The sequence below is a fragment of the Oreochromis niloticus genome, linkage group LG3 (genome assembly GCF_001858045.2).
Source record: "Oreochromis niloticus isolate F11D_XX linkage group LG3, O_niloticus_UMD_NMBU, whole genome shotgun sequence".
NCBI lineage: Eukaryota > Metazoa > Chordata > Actinopteri > Cichliformes > Cichlidae > Oreochromis > Oreochromis niloticus.
In genome coordinates, this window is record NC_031967.2 from 24589794 (window position 1) to 24600304 (window position 10511).

At 37.5% G+C, this 10511-nt stretch overlaps 1 long non-coding RNA gene across 1 annotated transcript; it reads left to right on the forward strand.

The window, feature by feature from the left end:
* Positions 1-3068: 3068 nt before the first annotated feature.
* On the forward strand, positions 3069-4924 carry LOC109204479 (uncharacterized). Its single transcript, XR_002063969.2, has 3 exons — positions 3069-3254; positions 4144-4404; positions 4859-4924. It is a non-coding gene; the product is annotated as an uncharacterized LOC109204479 (long non-coding RNA).
* Positions 4925-10511: the final 5587 nt, after the last annotated feature.

Consider the following 10511-nt stretch of genomic DNA (forward strand, 5'->3'; position numbering starts at 1 on the left):
AGAGGAATGTACAGAGATGACAGTTTGATAAGAGAATGATAAATCAGTGAAATCTTTAGTTTGTTAAACAGTCTAATGTGTCACATGCAGGTAGGGATGGGAATTTATTGATTCTCATCGCTTCCACCGTCTCTAAGCAGAATATCAAAGACATTCATGCAGATTAATTAGAGGCTGTGAGGTCAAATGTTTGTGCATGTTGGAGGTATTTCCCCTCTTTGTTGTGATCAGTGTTGGGATCATTACTCAAAAAAAGTAAAGCAAAAAAGTTCTTACACAAAACCAGCACAAAGAGACCTTAAATCAGTTGTCATGGTGATTTTAATGTAGAAACATGAACAGGTAGAAACGGAGCTGCAGCCTGACTGCTCATCAGTTTGTTACCTGTTGAAGTTCAGCAGCAGCTTCACAGCAAATGACGGCTCATTTTCTCACAGTGCTGGTCTGGGGTCAGCATTCACTCAGCTTTAACGTCACTCTGGGTTCTTGGCTAGCTTAGCGTTAGCATGCTGTCTGTAAAGGTGCTTTAAAGAGCCGAGGTTGTGTTGACATTTGACTAAGTGAATGAAATTGTTTCTGTCCTGCAGCAGTCTCCACTTAAGCATCGCTCTCATCCTTTGTGCAATAACAATAAAAATAATGTCCACATCCAGACTGTACCACCATTTTCTCCTTTGACACAAACTGAGTGAGTGCAAGAACCAATAAGTAGGATCGATAGGAAGGCAGAGTAGTGATTCCCAGGACTTGGACTACTGGGAACCGGTACAATAAAAGAATCGGTTCTCTACTCCAATTCCTACATGCAGGATATCTAATTTCTGTTTTTGTTCGAAACTCTGATTAATTATCAAGTGAATGTTTAAAGTCTGATCAATACTGTAAGAAACTTATTCATGATGGTGATTTAATGTTTTACTTATTTTGTTTCCTCAACAGCAAGTAAACCCAGAGCCACACTGACAGCGCACAGTTCAGTCATACCAGCAGGGGGCAGTGTGACACTGAGCTGCTCTGTGGAGGACTCTGCTGGCTGGAAGTTTGACTGGTTCAGACGTGATTCAGTCTCTTCTAAAGCTCAGCTCATGAGAGGAAATGAAGCAAACGCAGTGTTTAGTGTCTCACAAGGAGGTCTGTACCACTGCAGAGGAGGGAGAGGAGATCCAGTTTACTACACAGAGGACAGCAGTGACATAATGGTTAAACAAACTCGTGAGTTTTATTTGTATATTTCTGCTAAACTGAGAGGACAATATTTGATCTGTGCTACATTATCAATATTTATATCATCAGCTACAACATGACCTAGAACATGCCCTTGACAATATTTATAATTTTTTTAATTTTTTATAATATTTTTAATGTTTATAAAATTTATAATGTTATAATATAATTTATAATGTTCTCATGTTGTGTCCGGATTCAAGAGGAAAAAAAGAGGGTTGCATTTTCTTCTTTTCAAACTTTCAGATCTTGTTGTTGTTAAACTCACTGAGTTTGTCTTTCTCTCTGATTTGCTTGTTCAACTCAAAGTCAGTATATTTATTATTAAAGTACAGCAGACTTATTCCAACTCATGGAAAATGTGTCATTCACAGAATAAATATAAAAATAATAACTGGAGTTTAAAAAAAGAGTCATGGATAACTGCATGTGAAACTCACAGTTTTCTGTTTCAGAGAGTTAAGTTAAACTCTGAGTCCGTTACGATGGTAAAAGCATCAACTATGGCAGGTTTTCTTCAACAAACTCTGAGTTTCTCTCTGACTCTTCCCCTCCTGCTGCACCAGCAACCAGTGACTGACACTAAGTTTCATTCCTTTAATCATAAAGTCGCTTTCAAAGCTCAGAGTGGAGCCAGTTCATCTACACAAGGTGATTCAGGTCAGGTTAAATGAGGGCAGCAGCGTTATCATCATTGTTAAGGGCCACAATAACAAAGATGAAATTCTTACGAATACAGTTAAAATTCAGGAGCAATGAAGACAGTGCACTCGTGTCACCCTCCACATTGCATCTGAGTAGTGGGTGGAGGTCCACCCCCTAAAGCAGCTGGGGCACAAATGCATAGAAACTGACTTAAAGTTGGTGGTTTTCAGTGTAAACTGTGAGAATAGTGGAGGCTTAAGATCATTTCCTATCTGAGGACTATTTGTTGAAAACAATTTTAAATTCCTCACATATATCAGAGGCCTGATGTACCTCATCTGTAGATGGATTTATAGTGTTTAATTATAGTGATGAATACTCTGGAGTTGCTTGTACTGTGAGCAGCTCTGAGACGTACTCTTCTCTTGACTTCCTGGTAGCTTTGTTGTAAAAACATTTACTGAACTCTGACTATGAACAGTGACTGGGTAGAACATCTCCGCTGTGGCTGTAAGAGAGCCGTCATCTGTCACTGAAGCTGATCAGATAAGAAATGTTTACACCGGGGACAGTGGAGAGATTTATTACAACTGTTTACAAACAGGTTTTTATTTTATTTACACTCTGGACTAAAATGGAGGCTCTGCTCTTTATGTACCTGTTGCCATGGTGATTCCTGGTATCCATGCTCCACTGATGATGGCTTTCTTTCTCTACTCACACACATTTAACTCAGAGTTGACTGAACTAACTCTGTTCAGTCTTTCTGGATCAGGAAACTCAGAGTTGCTGATCTCAGAGTTTATTGACCCTGATTCACCTCAAATTTAGTATCTTTATGAAACCAAAGCAGACCTAATCAAACTCATTAAAAATTAATTTATAGAATGTCAATAAAAAATAACTGAGTGACGCAATTCTAGAAAATATGACTAAATGTTATAAATTGAAGTTGTTTACATGGCATCATAACTTTGTGTAAATATGTGTTGATGTTCATTCTTCTAAACAGTTTCTATCTGTGAATCAGCTGTTTTTCACTCACGTTACTCTCATGTTTTAAACAGCAGATTTTTTATGTTTCTATTTGTGTCTAACTGGATATTTTCTGTGAACAGTTCCCAGTAAGCCCACTGTGACCCTGCAGCCATCCTGGACTCAGATATACAGCGGTGAGACAGTCACTGTCAGATGTGAGATTCAGGGAGGTGAAGGAGCTCAGTGGACGTATGAATGGAGAGCAGCCAAGTTAAACACACCTCCAACATCCAATGAACACAGAATCATCAGAGCTACTGAGTCTGACAGTGGAGGATACAGCTGCCGGGGCAGAAGGGACTATTTCTTCTCAGAGTGGAGTGATATCATCACACTGACTGTATCATGTAAGATCTTTCATCCAGAGTATCTAAAGAAGGAAAAAGCACTTCTTCTTTCTTACAGCTTTATAACTGTCTTTCATGTTGGTCAGTAAAATGTTTAGTTTTTATTCCAACAACAAAAACCTGAACAGCAGCTTTTTATTCACAGTGAAGAGAACAAAACATATGAGAGTAACTTCTCTGCTGTGCAGCTCTAATACATGAAAGATGAAATGCAGAACAAATGCTGAATCTGTCTCAGCTGCTCCACCACATCCACTAAGAAACATTAAATACTGTGATTGCTCTTCTGTATTTTGCTGCTCATATGGAGGTTTGAGGTTTGTGACCAAAGAGTCTGGTCTCATGAGCAACACATGCCGTCTTTTTTCACTGAATGAAAACTGAACTGCAGACTGAAATATGGCCTCATTTTATTGGACGCTGGTCTGTGCTGGTATGTTATTCATTCAGATTATTGAGTTTTATTCTCAGATATCACTCACACATATTACACTGAAGGATTTTAATTTGTCTATGCATGTGTGTATCACAACAATGAACTAAACCTAATGACTTCATGTTGGAGCGCATCAGTGTCAGAAGATTTATTTACAAAATTTGAAATTCAGAAATTTTAATGTTCCCACAATTCTGCTGACTTGATTGGAAGTTTTCAACTTCAAATTGAATTCTAATTAACCATCAGATTTAAAATTTTATTTTTTTAATGCAGCAAAGTATAAATAAATGGTTTGTAGTGATGATCAAAATGAGTATTTTGCATTAGAATAGTGCAACATGTTGTATCTGCATCAAATTTTGGTGATGTACATCAATTCTGTCTAAGTATTTTAAAATTGTTCTGATTCAGTCATTTATTTGTTTGTTCTTTGTCTAAACTGAACTGCAGATAAACCAAAGGCCAAACTGAGAGCTGATAACACGACTCTTCCAGTAGGGGGCAGTGTGACCCTGACCTGCTCTGTGAACCCATCATCATCATCTGGATGGAAATACTACTGGTACAGAGATAATACCACAGTGGATGTTGTCTCCCCATCAAATGGACAAATCAGTGTCTCACAGGAAGGACTCTACAGGTGCAGAGGAGGAAGAGGAAACCCAGTTTACTACACAGAGGACAGCCAAGAAGTTCAGATTAACAAAACTTGTGAGTTTGGTTTCAGCAACAATGTTGAATAGATTGATGATTGAGGATTACTATGAAGGCCAAACTAGACTCCACATCAGTGTCAGGAATGTGATCCAAGGAGGGGAGACTAGGTAGGATTATGAATGTGAAACAATCACTTTCAGCAAATCTCCAAATCAACATAAATTCACAATTAGTTCTGTAGTAGTTCTGTAGGATTTGACTGTTTGACACGTTTATATAGTAAATATTTGTAAAGCAGTTTCCTGAAGTCAACATTTAAGAGGAAATTTAAGAGACTGGACTTGTGTCGATGTGTTCACTGTGGGGAGTCAAGTCATTTAAACACAACAGGAGTTGACTCAAAGTGATTTCTAGTCAAGGAAAATAGATGAACTGGATCTTTTATAAAATTATGTTATGAAATATTAAATTTAATTAAAGTTTATCAAAATTATGTTTGTTGTTACAGTAACTGTGTCAGGAGCTGACAGCTCTTCATCTCCTGTGTGGTTGATTGTTGGACTGGTTTGTGGAGTCTCTCTCATTATTATTCTCCTGCTCTTGTTGTATCGCTGCAGACAGTCCAAGTGTAAGAGCCTCTTCTTTTCATGCTGTATTAGAGAGTTTATTTACTACATGGACTTTAATTATTTACACATATATGTGAACTCTTATGGAACAATTCACATCACAAACATGTGTAATAACATTTGTCTCTTTCACAGATTCCTGCTTCACCAGGTTGGTAAAATACTTTTTATTATTATTTTAAACAAACATCAGTTACTTTGAGTTTATTGTGTTTATTTCATGTTTTAGGTGGATCCAGTCTGAGAGTCACAGTCCGGGCTCCTCCACAAATCATGGAGTCAACCAGAATGAAACTCATGAATACAACTCTCTTCATCCTGGTCAGCACTTAAACCGATCTTTATTATCATTATTAATATTGACTTTTCATTCAGTCTCCATTAACAGGAACATTTCTTAGGTTCAGTTTGTGCTCAGCAGTTTTTCAAAGAACATTTATCAAAATCCAGTTGGACAAACATCCAAATAACCAACTGACTACATGCACAAAAGATCAGAAACAAACAGGATTTTACAACCTGATTGTTTCTTTAACTCGACTGAAAGAATCCACAAATGTTATTGTTTCATATCAGAACAACACAAACAGTAACACCATGATGGGTTCATGCTCTGAAAATATCTGATAGTCCTGGATTTGACTTAAACACAACTAATAAAAATCTTTCTTTGACTGATGACATTAAAATCAAACTCTGACTCTGGTTTCTTTTCATGAAGGTGATGCTAACCTCTATGAATCCATCACACAAGAGGAAGACACTGGAACTGGTAAAGTTTATATTTAGAAAAGCTCAGAGCAGCTAGAGATGCAAGAAGCTTTTGATTTAAGGAGACTAACTGCATGTGATGTGTTTACAAACATTTTTATATTTCAGGTGCAGATGAACCCCGAGACGTCACATACTCTGTTATTACACTTCAAAACATTGGAAAGAAGAGTGAGTACACAAAACACTCAGTGTAGAAAAAAATCTGGAAAGTTTTAAAACTCTTTCAGATGTATTAATTATTTTCATTAACCTGATCATCTTAACAGGGAAGCATCATAAACCAGAGCAGAGTGCTGTTTACTCTGAGGTGAAGACGGGAGCTGCAGGTACAGTCACAACAGTCTCATTCAGTGTTTGTGCTTGAATGTGTCATCACATCATTATATTGCAGGTAATTATAGGTCAACATGGAGTTTAGTTATTCACTTACCAAGCTTAGCTACTACATACGACCACTACACATCAGCAGAGTTGAATCTTATACACATCGAGGGCCGTTCAGAGTTTAGTGTAAGTTTGTCTGCTTCATATACACAATGATATTGTTATTGTACAGTATGGTGTTGTCCATCTATATGTCCCCAAACTAAATAGTTTCTCTCATGTTTTTACTCTGTAGTAATGTTCTTGTCATCATATCTGTGCTGAACAAATGTGTCCTGAGCTCTGACGTCTCTTTTAGAGGACAGTCTGATGTATGCTGAGGTCAAACAGCCCAAAAAACAAAAAGCCAAGAAAAACAAAGGTGAGCAAAGTCTGCCATCATCTCCACTGAATATTGTTCAACATGTTTATCTGCTCTTAAAATGTAATAATTACATGGTTGATAAAATCGAATTCTATCTTTGCATTAGTGGAGACATCCAGTTTCCTCCTGGTTAATGATATTATTGTTTTCAATGATCTTCTCTTCATTCACAGGAAAATCAAGTCCTGCAGCTGATGCAGCAGTTTATTCTGAAGTCACATCAGGAAGCTCTCTCAGTAATTCTGCTGCCATGCAGGCTGATTTATTCTTCACATTATTAAATGTCTTCAGCTCATAATATCTTTACATGTTGGAAATCACTTTGTCTTTTTGTGCTTGTCTTACAGGTCAGTGAGGAGAGCTGTAGCAGCAAAGCCAAGAAGAAGCTTTTTATGAAGCCACTCTTGCTCCTCTGCTGCCCAAATATCAGACATGCTCAGCTTTATGTACAGTTACAATATTACATCATGATATCAGACATATTGCTCTCCTTTAGTATAAAACAAATGGAGGTGTATTCATATTTAATATTCATGCTCTTTATATTCAGTTATATTTCATAAAGATTTTGTAATAAACCTTGAATGTATCTAACATGTTCCAACAGCAGTGAGAACAAAGTGTGAAATATGTGATCTTTAGTATCTGACAGCACAACTTAAAGTCAGTGTTTGCAGTGTTTCACAAGCAAATACTGATATGGGACCAACAAATACTTTAACTGTGTTTGTCTAAAGATCTCATACATTATATAAATAGGCGGCACATACATTTGAATATATGAATACATGTGTTTTATGTATCTATTTTGTCTCTGATCTTTTTATTCATTTATTGTTAGAAGGGAAAAAGTAAAATCTTTTTAAAGTTAAACTTTTAATGTTTATGTTTGATTTTTTTTCTGTATGAGATTATCCACAAACTAACAACACAAACACGTAAACAGTTTGCATCAGCGTTGTCATGGAAACCTGAAATAAACAGATGTGAGTATGATTTGCACAGTGGTCACTAACAGTACAGAGCATGACAGCAGTCTGCATGTATCTGACACAGAGGACTGAAGTAGAACATTTACAGAGAGAAGCTCTCTGTGTGCTGCTGTCACAGGATGCAGTCAAAGGAAAAGAGAACTTGTACATGTGGTAAATCAGCACGACTCAGAGAAGTAGCAGTATTATAATTTTCCATAACACTCACTTTTGAGCATTAACTGTTCACACAAGAATTTATTAATATGACACAAATATCAGAGCTAAAAATCCAGACAGGTTCAACAGAGAACAATACAGAAACAAAACATCTCTTTGACCCTGCAGAGTCTCATTCTTTAGTCACAGTAAGGTGGGATCCTGTCAGGAGGAGGGCACAGGTCAGGGTCCTGCTCACTCAGGTGTACACTTAACCAGCTGGGTCGAGCTAGCTGGGAATTTTCCTCTGCAAAATCACCATAAACACTGCTGATCATGTGCTCTAATAACTCAACTGTATGTGCTGTAGATGGGTTTCCCTCTTCACTATCAATCATGCCCTTGTCTTATAAAGTAGGAGAGCAAGAACTACACTGGTGACTTTTTATTTTGTCCTGTCACCATTTGTAACTAATTTGTTGACTTTCAGTTATTTTAGTTTCCAATAAAATCTCATTTTTAATCATGTTTTGATGTTATATGGTCTGAATGCAGTCCTGTGTTCCTGTTGATTTAATTAAGTGGTAAATGCAAAAGTAACAGCATGTTTTATGATGTATTTAATCAATTATAAATGCAACAATGGGAGTGATATGTTTTGGGGGTTTTTTGTAACTTTTATTTATCAAATATCAGACAGTTATAAAATACAAAGGTACATACAGAAAGGATAATCTCTTCTTTTTCTTTTTTATAACATTCTGTGACAACAACCCTCCCCTGGTAATTGGAAAGTAAATATACTACAGAAAGATGTGTTAACCCACACACTTAAAAAAAAAAAAAATTAAAACAAAACAGCAAGGTGCTAGTGCTAATCCTTGTAAATTAATATTAATATTAATGGCTACTTGCTCCTCATTCCGAGTAAATACTAGAGTATCTTAAATGAAGTAATCTTTTGAGATGGGACAGCAACTGCTGGTAGAAACAGAAGAGTTTGTGCACAGTCGTATAATAGACTACAAAGACATTTCTGTAGCTGGTAGTTCTTCTAAGTATTTAAGCAATGGTTTCCAGTGAACAGAGACTCTATCAGACGAGCCTCTGAGGGAAAATTTTATCTTCTCCACTTTTAGGAGTCCTAGAATGTCATGTAAGCAGTCTTTGATTGATGCCAAAATTCAGGAACTTGTGAGTAAGGTTGCAAGGTGTCTGTGAGCATCTATTGCATTTGTCATCAAATTTGTCTGGGTAAAGTTTTTTTTTTCTTTACTGTAGTATAGTCTGTGGAGGACTTCAAATTGTATCAATCAAAGTCTGGCACAACTGGATGACGAATGAATGGCCCTACAGCTCCCTCCCAGAACGACTCAGAGAAGCTCATGAGGAGTTCTGATTCCCATTTCATCTCAGCCCTATGGAAAAAGATTCACTGGGTGGAGAAACTAGTTTGTAAAGGTAAGCGATATGGACCTTTAACAGGGTATTAGCTTTAAGAACCAAGTCTATTCCGCTGGGAGTTGGGATATGTGGGAATGAAGTTGAGTGTTTTTTTGCAAAATGTCGCAGCTGGAAATAGAGAAGAAAATCAGATTTATTGAGATTAAAGCGAGAAACAAATTGATTGAAACTTGCAAAAATACCATTTATGTATAAGTGACGCAGACTACAAAGTCCTTTATCTTCTAAAACAGAGAATCTTGAGTCCATCTTCGCTGGAGCGAATAACTGATTGTTGCAAATCGTGGTTGCTAGAGGGAGTGTGAGCCATCCGAAGTGGCGTCTTATTTGTGACCAAATTTTTAAAGTTCCAGCAACAACTGGGTTGGAAGATAAGCTTAATGAGTGTGACTGTGAGGCATCGCATGCTAAAGCACGTAACAACGAGGAGCAGGAGGCCACTTCGCTCTGGCACCAATTGGTTTGAGAGGACGTGCACCACGATAATATTTTATGCATGTTGGATGCCCAATAATAACTAATTAGATTGGGCAGCACTAATCCTGCTCTATCCCTATAGAGAAGCGAGCGACTAGCCCTTGGACGTTTGCCGGCCCAAATCAAAAATGAAATAGCTTCATTTACAGCTGTAAAAAATGATTTAGGAAGATAAATGGGCAAACACTGAAAAACATTTAGATTTCTTGGTAATACGTTCATTTTTATAATTTGAATCCTACCAGCTCGGGACAGCGGTAAGTAGTTCCATCTTTGTAGATCAGACTTAACCTTTGTTGTTAGTAAGATTCTGTTCTCGCATTGTTCGCAGAGATGGTGTAATTGCAATGCCGAGACATTTGAACCCCGAGTTGGCTATTTTAAAGGGTGTAGTTGATGTAGGTATGTCTGCAGCCATTTGGTTAATAAGGAAGTATTCACTTTTGGAAATGTTAAGCTTGTATCCAGATAGGCGTCCAAAGGAGTCTAATACTGCCAAATGCGAGGGATATTTGATAAAGGATCATTAACATAGAGAAGCAAATCATCTGCATAAAGGGACACCTAATGTTTTATACCCCAACTATCAATCCCTCCGAATCCTTCCACCATCTTTAAAGCTGCTGAGAGTGGTTCAATCGCTGCTGCAAATAGTAACGGGGATAATGGGCACCCCTGTCTTGTTCCCTGAAAGAGTGAGAATGGAGCTTTGATTATTTGTGCAGACAGAGGCACATGGAGAAGAGTAGAGGAGTTTGACCCATGAGACAAAATTATTATCAAAACCAAACTGTCTTAGGGAAAAGAGGAGATAGGCCCACTCTACCCTATCGAAGGCCTTCCCAGCGTCAAGAGATATTATGGCTTCTGAATGTTAGAAGATGTTGAAGAGAGGATGACACCGAGAAGTCTTCTTATGTTGGAATGTGAGCGTCTTCC